The sequence below is a fragment of the Lactuca saligna genome, chromosome 4 (genome assembly GCF_052625555.1).
Source record: "Lactuca saligna cultivar CGN05327 chromosome 4, ASM5262555v1, whole genome shotgun sequence".
Lineage (NCBI taxonomy): Eukaryota > Viridiplantae > Streptophyta > Magnoliopsida > Asterales > Asteraceae > Lactuca > Lactuca saligna.
The window spans coordinates 335,030,832-335,042,613 of NC_136420.1; positions in this window are offsets into that span (position 1 = coordinate 335,030,832).

Here is an 11,782-nt window from a genome sequence, read left to right on the forward strand (position 1 = left end):
AAAAGTCCTTCAATTTTTGAATTCGATCACATATCGCCTTTGACAAAATTTCACAAATTTGGGTAGATTTTGTCAATTTTGAATTCTACGGTGACCCGGTGCGCTCAAAACAGTCTAAGACGCGAAACACTCTATCAATTGTGAAACTGGGCATAAAATGTTAATTTGCATTAACTGCAGGGGCCTGTTTCGAAAATAATTCCATTTATTAGCATTTTTGGCCCAATGTCGAAGTTGGGTAAAATTTGCATTTCTCATGAACTCCATGGATTCGAAACGAAACTTCAGCTTTTAACTTCATTTTTACATCGATTTTGAAGTTGGGTAATTTTTGCGACTTCGTTGAAAGATCAAGGGTATAATTGGAAAATTTTAGTTTTCTTCTTCACTTCGTTATACCAGTTGACTATTTGCTTTTCATCTTAAAGACTTCGTCAACGAACCATGCATGGTCCTCAACAACGAAGCACATATGAGTTCTCGTTAACGAATCACAGCTAAGGAATCTCAACAAAGAAACTAGACTAGACTTTAAAGATGAATTGGCAACCATTCGACATTAAGACACTAAGACCCCAAAATCGAAGTTACAATCACACCATATTCTCTTTTAGTTTTCAATCCTCGACCCATCACCTGTAACCATTCAAAATTGACCCTCAATTCTTCATTTTCACAACCTTCATTACTAATCACAATCCTTCGTTTCTAGCTTTTATCACAAAATTAGTCAAAATAAGTTTAACTCCAAAACTCACAGTGACTATTTGCTTGTCGATGTCGACAAAAAAAACTAAAATTGAAAATTTAATTCATCAGGTCTTTGAAATTGATTTCATATAAGGACACTCCAACCCTTCGAAATCGATCAGACTCCAAGACTAAGCCTTCCCTTCGATTAGAGTCGACATTAACAATGATACCCAAATAACAACAAAGTCAACCTAGAACCCACTGAGAACCTTCCTAGTCGATGTGAAAAAACACACATACATCATTGTAGTTCGATCTCACAATCACTCATCCATATTCGCTTTCCAAATCAATATTCAGGTGTCGAATAAGAACAATCATCACAGCCTTCGCCATCAAGAACATTATCATAAATGTTTGAAATTAGACCCCAAATCATACACGATTTCTACATCCATATCCTTAAAAAAACTTGTATTAAACAATTTCAACATTCAATTCATGATCTCATCAATTGAAGATCGACTTTGACTTTTCTTTTCTGAGTTTGACTTTTCGAAATCAAAAGTCAACAAACATGAAATTGATAAATCTAACACAGAAAATTTCAGATTAAAACATGATTATCCAATTGTTCTTCATCACATTCATGTGTTCTTGATCTAGTTCATCAAAATCAAGAACCAATATGTCGATTTCTACACTTGAACATGAACAAAATTGATTTTGTGATAGAGTAAATCATATGCAATCAATTCATACTTTCAGATTAACGAACAACAAACATCGATTAATAGAAACAATGAGGTGAAATCGGTAAAGTTTTGAAAACAAGAATGCAAAACAAATAACCAAAATAACTATTTGATTAATTGGAAAATCACTCAAAACCAATGTTTTTACAATCTGTTCTCATAATCATAAACTCGATTATGGACACATATATATAGCCTAACATACCAACTTGTATTAGACTAGGAATCTTATGACCAACTTGTCATAAACTAAACTTTTCATAAATTAGATTGCTTGGTCTCCAAGTCCTCATCGACTTAGGATTCCAACAATCACCCCCGAATCTCTAAGTCCTTCTAGAAAATTCTTCAACCCCGATCAATATCTTATTATCTCTTTTCACCACCCCGACCTCTTTATCAAGCTTGTTCTGAGAGCAGCTTTCCACCTAACAACAAGACTAGGTCACGACCACATTTACCGTCTTCCGTCACCCGCAAAACGAACCAAATCAAAGTCACCCACTTTGATGTCTTCTCGTCCATTTATTTTGCGCCTCCGGTTGGTCTCTCTCTACCTTAGAACCAACCCGATCAAGAAAAATTGAGGCTGTTGTTGAGATGCTTTAACTCGTAATCAAAAACAATCTACACCCCTTAAAACGAACCCGATTCCCGCTGCGTCTGCCCCACAACAAAAGGCTACGGTATTCTTGAAACCGACTCTCAAACCGGCATCGTCTTCACCCCGCTCTGATACCAATTAAAGTTTTGAAAACAAGAATGCAAAACAAATAACCAAAATAACTATTTGATTAATTGGAAAATCACTCAAAACCAATGTTTTTACAATCTGTTCTCATAATCATAAACTCGATTATGGACACATATATATAGCCTAACATACCAACTTGTATTAGACTAGGAAACTTATGACCAACTTGTCATAAACTAAACTTTCCATAAATTAGATTGCTTGGTCTCCAAGTCCTCATCGACTTAGGATTCCAACAATCGGAACTCAAGAATAAAACGATTACCACAAAAGTCAAGAATGTACAACTCGGTTATGCATGTGACGATGAACGCAGAACAGTGAGTAAGAATCGATTAAATGTCAATGATTTATTGGGCCAATCAATGAATTTTATCGAATTTATTGATTTATGGACTCAAAATTTAGTCATGAATAGTACTGAACGTATAATTGGGCTCATGAACAATAATGGATTGATGACATCGAATACTAACCAACCGAATTTTGGGCTTAAAAAGAAAAAAAATGGAACACAATGAATTTTGGGCTAGATCTTGATTCAAACAAACAAACGCAATTTGAGAATCGAATCGAACAAACGAAAATGAGATTGGATCGGGCTTTGATCAATGGAAAAATTTATTGGATCATAAAAAATGAGTTTTTTCAAAAAAAAAAAAATTGATCCAAAGAGTCAAAATTATCAAAAAATTGATGAACGCAAGCACGAATCAAAGAGATTTAGAGAGATCATCGAGAGACTCACCATAAACTTTCCAATTGTTTTCAATCTAACCAAATCGAGTGTAACATCCGGGCTCCAAAATATATTATTTATGTATTTATTTTTTAGGTTTACCGAGTGACTCGACGAGTTGTGAGCTTAACTCGTCGAGTAGAGTCGATCTTGCCATGTGGGTTTAATAAATGACTCAACGAGTCAGAGAGTTGACTCACCGAGTTGGCGCTCTGAGGTGAAACCCAAAATCTCCGAGGTTAGGGCCTATTTATGAGGACTTATATCCTCATTTCTGCCTCACCAGCTGCCCAACTCCCATGTATAAAACCCTAAACGTTTGTTGTGAGCTAAGAGAGTTATAGAGCTAATCTTTGAGTATTCTAATGCATCTTTTGAGGAGAATAATATATTATCCAGCAAGGAACAAGGAGAAACTATTGAATTAGGTGCTATGTTGTCAAGAGCTTCTGTGGAAGGTAAAAAGCCTACACCTTTCTCATCTTGTTGGTTAGATCTCATGATTATGGAAGTTAGGGCTTTTACCACCTTTTTATTTGGACATTGAGTGCATTTAGTCTACCAGGAGGTCTAGACTTCAGATCTAGACCTTGTGAGGTCCATAGAGTCCAAAGGTTCCAGCTTTATTCAGCCATATAAGAGTATTTGTCCTCAAACACCCTTAATAGAGTTGTATTGGCCTTTTTGAGCAAAATATGCCTTGCATTAATGTAAAGATCGAAGCTTTATGTGACATTTGAGCATTGTGAGCCTAGATCTAGAGTGTAGATTGGTATATCTGCCTTAAAACATCTGAATGAGAATTCAGACTGAAGGGACTCGTCGAGTCAACGAGCTGACTCTACGAGTCGGCTAGGGTTTTCCTTGATAAGTCTGGACATGGGTAACTCGGTGAGTTGACGGGACAACTCCATGAGTTGAGTTGGGTTTTGACGATGTTCTGAAGGAACAAGAGGGGACTCGGCAAGTCACATAGATGCACTCGACGATTCATGTCAGCAAGGAAAGTTGACTCGAGTGTTGACTTCTGTTGACTTTAGGGTTTGGTCATGACAGCGAGAATGGGAACCATGGAGGGGTAAAATGGTCTAATACCCCTTCCAAGAGTTTGAGAGAGGGTATAACCTAGTTTATTTCGAATCGTGATTCAAGTGTTAATTACGCATTATTATCTTATGTGTTAGGCGGAGGCTAGTTCGAGATTTGTGTACGAGATAATTACTTACTAGCTTACGAGGTAAGTCTTCTCACGATACTTTACCTAGTGTGGTAATCCTTGTGTGACCGAAGGGTATTACGTGTTATATTGAGTATTGTGATATCCTGCATTATGTTTTTGTGATTTGTGATGTGTATTATTCTAAGCTTATCGAGTTAGGACCAAAGGGTTCTCCTGAGTTGTGGGATTGGAGGGCTCCACTGAGACACATTGACCGGAGGGTCTTATTTGAGCATAGTCATGAGAGGCTAATGAGATATGTGTGATATTTTGGGGAAGTTACTAAGCTTCATGATTATCGTGTTATGTGTTATGTGTTTCAAGTACCTCTCATGATCACAGGAAGACACCAACTTGATAGTACACACTGGAGCGAGATTATTTTCATGATTCTGGGATAATGATTTTTATTTGTGGATTTGTTGACATTTGAGACACTTGTGGTTTTTGAGAAAATGTATAATGAGTTTTATTCAGCTTTGAAATAAATTTTTTGTTTGAAAATTTACGGTGTAACATTGAGAACCGTTTTTTCAAAAAATCACTTTGATGTTCGAAGACCTGCTCTGATACCAATTGATATGAATTGCGAGCATTGATTTGGCATGCATATTTAAGGAACACACACAAAGAACATGGTGATTTTGGTGTTTAAGAGATTTATTCGATCATGAAAGGTGTTACAAAAAAATATAAGTTAGATCTAGACAAATAAATAGCGAACACTAACATTCTTAATGTTCCATCCCTCAAGCACACATCTATAAGTGGTGTGAACCTACCTTATAGATAGGTGTTTACATCTCTCTCTCCCTCTCTCTCACACACACATACATACGTCAAAAGGCTATAATACCACATGCAAGTGAGTCTACCTGAGTCAAACCATTATAAAGTTATACATGGATAACTTTGGACCCCAACAGTCGGGAGTTTTCTGTGCAAAAAATAAAATTTAGAATTTTATTAAAATTTTTCCTAAAATATTAAGACTTTTCTTGAGATTTCTCATTAAAATATTTTTATTCAATTTTTACACTAAAACATGATGTGACAAAATAATATCATGTTATTATCTCATTTCAACATGCCAACATGAATTATAAGAAATTGATTAAATGTGTCTAATTTAAAAAAAAAAAAAAACATTTTCAAAATTAAACTTTTATCTAAACTTAATAGTTTTTATTCTTCCACATAAAATGACTCTTTTAAAGAATTCATATGTTTTATTGATTTGTATGATAGCTTTAATAATATTATATTTTAATATGAATCAACTTGTTTAGAGCATCTCCAACTCACCCCCAAACTCCATTTTTTATTTCATTTTTTCGTCAATTCTTCTCCAACCCTACCTTATTTTCATCTCCATTTTTGGAGATATAAATAGTATTCGCCCATATATGGGGGAATACTATTCATATCTCCAAAAACGGAGGTGAAGTTTGGTTGTCAACTTTAATCCCTCTTATTTTTATTTCATACATTTTTAGTTTATTTTATCTACTAATTATAATTTAAATACGATATTTAATATTTATAATATCATGTTATATACTAATTTATGTTAATTAGTCATAAATATAGAGTTTAATTAGTAGAGGAGTGTATTTGATAATATATACAAATTATAAAAATAGAATATTCTAGGAATATATTTTTTTGAGTAAAAAATAGGATAGAAAATAAAGTAGAGTTGTAGATGAAATATTATTTACTTTATTTTTTACTCAATTTATGGGGGAAAAAATAGAGATGAGTTGAAACAATTCAAATAGACCTTGCATTAGTTGTCAAATGTATATTTTGTCGTTTGGTTTTTTAATTTGAATTTGAAATTTGAAATTTTTTATAAAGTAGATATATTGTTAAAAAAATACTTTTAGTTATAATTTAACTAAAAGTACGTTTTAAGTATATTTTGTGCTTTTAAGAATGGAGAAAACATAGCATTATTGCCGTAAGTTTGAAACTTGAAAGTATCCTACGAGGCTTTGCATAAATTCTCATTTCTCAAACTTCATAATTTGTCCATATAGAAGAAGACAAAAGCTTCTTAAGTTAGCACATCATTATCATAACACGAAGGATCATGAGTGGTAGCCACCAAAAATGTATCATATCAAATCTTTTAACGTTTTGTTAAGCACAAAGTTTAGATTTAATTATGCTAAATGCTATTAATTTTTGAGTAAAATACAGAAATGGTACCAGTCCGTTTACTCATATTTACAGTTTTGATCTCTAAATTTAAAATATGATAAGTTGCGTTTCTATAGTTTATAAATATTGTAGTTTATGTCCTTGTTTCATATAAAAATATTTATTTATCCTTCCTTTTCGTTTTTTCATTTTCTTTTATCAATTTTTTATTATTATTATTATTATTATTATTATTATATAACAAGCTTATTTGTTCTTTGTTTTAAAAGAATTTGTATAAATTTCTTATAAAATTATTTTTATTTTTTTAATTATCTCTCTCTCCACACACACACACACGTTTTGTTCGTTCATGTTATATGACTTTTTTTTATATTTTGCACGAATAAACAAATTAAAATAAAACTTCGGATAAGTACCAAATGTAACACGCGGATCAGGTATTTATTATCTTAAATAGTGCAAAGTTAAAAGTTTCCGTGATTGCCCTGCTCACGACGTGAAGAATGCCTTTCATGTCGTGATGATTTATCCGGATGCTTGTATCATTTAAAGGTCTAAGACATGAGCAACATAGTGCTCACGACGTGAAGGCGACTGACAACCAAAAACCCTAATTTTTCGGCATTTAAGGGAATGGGAGTGTTAGGGTTTCTCACCCTCAGCCTCTATCACTCTCTAAGCCTCCATTAACCCTAATCTTACCTCTCCTTAAGATATTTTATCATTTTGGTGCATTTGTAGCTTGTGGGAAGAAGAAAAGAGTAAGAGGGAAGTACTCTAGTGTTGGTGTGGGCAAAGACTCAACATCAACATCATCATCTTTTCTTGCTTTTGGGCTCTTGTAAGTATCAAAGGCTCGAACTTTATTGCATAACATAGGTAGATCTTGAGTTTTGTCAATTTATTTGATGTTATTCTATGATTGAGTGGAGTAAATGCATAAAGTTGGCAATTTTATGGATTCTAAGAGTCCCAAGAGCATTATAGTGTTCAGATATTGAAGTTGGTATAGATTTGAGGTATACATGAAAGTTTGAAGCTCATTTCTTCCCTTTTTGACTTAGAAAATGGATGATCATGTTTCATGTATGCATGATCGTAAAGGAAACATTTTTATGGACCTTAGGGGTCCTCTTTAGCTTCTGAATGATGTGGACTCGAGGACTTAATGGGATAAGGACTTAAACTGGTGACCCTTAGCCATAGACAGTGCTCACGACTTACGATTTAAGATCTCACGACGTGAGAATCGGAGCATCCCCGCTTTCTATTTGGACCCCTAAGGCTCATGATGTGAGAATGGTTGTTCACGTCGTGATGTCTGTTTAGGTGGCTTCTTTAACCGAGTTGACCTGTTGGGTTGAGTCGAGTGGGAATCTATGACAAACCGAATCTGTGACAACCCGAACCCTTATGTTTTATATAATAAATTTATATACGAGTCGGAACCAAAAGTCGCGCAAAAACCCAAATTTCTTTCAAAAATCAACAGTTTTCGGCATGAGTGGTGTTCACGGCCGTGAACTCGATCACGGTCGTAAACTCGTTTACAGTCGTAAACTAGTTCGCGGCTGGTGGACCCCACCACCGACCATGAACCCCCTATATATACGTGATCCCTACACTCATTTGAAGTTTTCTGTCTGCGAACACACTTTATCTCTCTGTAAAAATCATCTCTTGAAAACACAATGAAACACAAGATTTCTCTTCATTTAGCATTCTATCCGCCTTGGAACTTGTTTTGGAGCATCAATTCATCAGTTTTTCATCTAGATCAAGTGTTGTTGTTCTTGAGTTTACGACTATAAACCCTTAAAATCTTCAAAACTTGAAGGGCCGCAAATCGTTTACGGCCGTACACCCTTCAAAAGTTCATATTTCCTTCAAGAATACCGTTTACAGTCGTAAACCCTTCAAGGGGATGTTCACGGCCGTAAACCTCTTCATGGTCGCAAACCCTTCTCAAGCGATGAACTTGACTGAAAACCCGATTTCCACGATTCAATCAAGTCCCGGTAACATTCCTAAACCATATGCAAGCGTTTTTCCAACACTTTAGCTAATGGTTTCACTATTATAGATGCATAAATGTATTTAATTGTTATTAGGATTCCGTTAGGTGTCGCGTACGTCAATCCAAGGGTCTTCATTTCCAGTATCATTGCTCGACATTTCACGCAACCAACAATGAATTCATACCCTACACTTTTATGGTTTTTAAACATTTTTTAGGGGGGAATACAAGCCAAAAAATGATTTTGTGAACTAAAAGAAAAGGATTTCAAGAAGTTTAAAAGTTATGCAATTGACACAGTTAAACGATTTCCACATTTTTATAAAACATTTAGATATTTTATCCATTTTGTAATATGTTGAGCATAAGGGACACTTTCAACTTAAAAACATAATTGCATAGTTGTAAGAACAATTCACAAACCAAGTTCATAACATTTCAAGAAAACTATAATGGGTATAGTTTGGGGAATTCATTACACAGATTTCATCGATTCAGACTATATACATGGTCAAATATATAAACTATGACCACTTTAGTTTATGATATTCATTACTACGTTCAGAAAATAAGAGTATAACACCAAATAATTATTTAAGTATAACTATTAATACTCTACCAAGTATACAAACGGTTTCATTTATGAGAACACGATACAGAAATACACGTAAACTAGTTAATACAGGATTTTGAGACAACTCTTCAGTTATACCCTTTGGGGTACTGGTAAAATCCTTAACATTTAGTGTAACCAGAGTCTCCTAGAGGGAGATCGTGAGAATTCTGAATAGATTTACTCTTGACTTACAATCCCACACCTAAACTGCTAGCTACAGTTAGGCAGGCATGCCTAGGGTGACAAATATCATATCGTACGACGCCTAAAGAACGTCGCTGAGGTCATCAGTCATATCAATCATGGTTATACGAACTCAGAATAGTATAAACTAAACTTTTTTTATGGGATTTCATTCTTCATGAGTTTTATTTTAACTAATAGAACTACTATACATCACATTGGAGGATTCCAGGGATACAATACTCGGTTTTATTTTAAATAATAAAACTACTATACATACTGGTAGTGACCAGGGTTTTCAATCAGAACATACAATACCTACTGGTAGTAACTAGGGTTTTCATACAAAAGGTTTTCATTCAAAACAATGATATACGATACAACTGGTGGTAGCCAGGCATACAAACCATTACTTGATACACTACTACAGAACACAGTAACAAACATATATGTTAGAAAATATTGGATTTTCTTAGGAAGCATACAAACATTTTTATAGAATTCAATGATGGGTTTCAATACAAAAACATTCTTATGAACTCACCAGCTTAATGTTGATACTCTTTCAAAATCGCTTGTATTCTCATAAAATCAGTAGACAGGTACTCCCACAACAATTTGAGAAGACGGAGCGTACAGAGACACATGTTTTACTTATTTTGTCATACTCTTAATGTATACAAACTATGTATCAAACAGATGTAAATATTCATATCTTAATGTAATGGTTGTGTTTACTTTGATTACTATGATGCAATTTTTGTGATACTACATATGAAGTCATCCACCCCCGAATGTTTCCACCGTTCCGGTTTGGGGGTGTGACAAATTGGTATCAGAGCTATTGTTTATAGTGATCTAAGTATACCGAACCTTACATGGTATACAACTATAAACGCTATGGGGCCTAAGTGCTCTGAACTAAAAGTATACTTATAAAATATAAGTATTTTATAAGAAGTATACAAGTATACATACGTACCAGAAACAATATCATAAGTAAATCAAAACAAATGTATTTGGATGTTAGATACTGCGGTTAAACCTGGATAGTTATGTAATCATGTCTGGGGTTAATATAGCCTGATCAACTATATTTATTTGAGACATGACCAACATGTGTTTGGGAGTGACCGTGGTGTTGCAGCGGGCCTAAAACTTACCAAGCTATATACAACAAGATATCGATAGAACAGAGCATACAACTTAAAAATACTATAAGATTATTTTAGCTAGAGCCAAGTACAGTGTAGAAATTCAATCCAAGTGTTGCTACTTATTTCTTCCTAGCGATAGTTTACTTGCATTAGTAACTTTTTTTTATCGCTTACCAGAACACTTTATCTTTTAGGCTGAGATATATCTTGTTTCATATCTCTTAGTTAAAAAAATATAGGGGACTTACCATCCTATTTTTCCTGATTATTTTTAGAACAAGATGCTTCAGAAGAAAAGGCCCAACAGAAAGAACAAAAATCCCCTGACGGATCTGATTCCATCACCTCCTCGGTACGATCCTGCCATGTTCCAGGCAGCAGTTACAACCGTTGTGGCTGTCGTGATGTTAAAGATTAATTCTAGCAGCTCTAGTGGATCGGGAAATGGTACCCATCTCCTTAATCTTGATGGTATTCAACGACACAACAGAAGGAGTGTTCCTATAAGGACTTTATGAACGCAAATCCCAAATCTTTTGACGGAAATGGATGTGTCATTACCCTAACCCGATGGATCGAGAAGATCTAATCGGTCTTTGAGATCTATGTGTGCTCCGAAGCAAACAAAGTGAAGTTTGCCGCCTGCACCTTCACCGATAGAGCCATGACTTGATGGATAAGAAGAGTCAAATCCTTAACTCTGCCAGTAGCCAATGCCATGGGTTGGGAGAGTTTAAAGGAACTCATGCTTGCTGAGTACTGCCCAAGGGGGCGAGATGCAGAAGTTAGAACACGAGCTTTGGAATTTTAAAATGAAGGGTTCCGACATTGATATCAATACAACTAGATTCTAAAATCTGGCTCTCCTTTCTCCAAGTATGGTCACCCCGGAAAGCAAGAAGATAGAGAAGTACATTTGGGGATTGACGCCCCCTACTCAGGGAAATGTTTTGGCTGCTTAACCTCTCACATTCGACAGCGCCTGGCGCAGACCCTGATAGATCACGGGGTTGGTCTCGATGAACTGGCAATCATTCCCGAACCACCAAAGGTGAGTGGTGGGAAGAAAATGTTTTGCAATAAGCGTAAGGGTCAGTCTTCAATGGATCCCTCCAAGAAACAATAAGTAGTAGCAGTTCATGCTGCTACCATCCCCACCGTCATCCCTGTAACTCAAGCAACTACTAGTAGATATGTTGGTACCATTCCTCGATGCGACAATTGCAATAATCATCATCATGGGCATGGCGTGAAATGTTGTGCAACAGCTATGGCAAGAAGGGGCACACAACTCTAGTTTGCAATACACCAGGCCAACCAACCAATCAGGCTACTAGAGCAGGCATTGGTCAAGCATGTTATGGTTGTGGGGAGATTGGGTACTTTAAGAGGAATTATCCCAAGGCAACAACAACTGGCAACACAGGAATAGTGCCAGCGATGGGCCAGGAGGAGGTAGTTTCTGATCCCATCTTTGTTA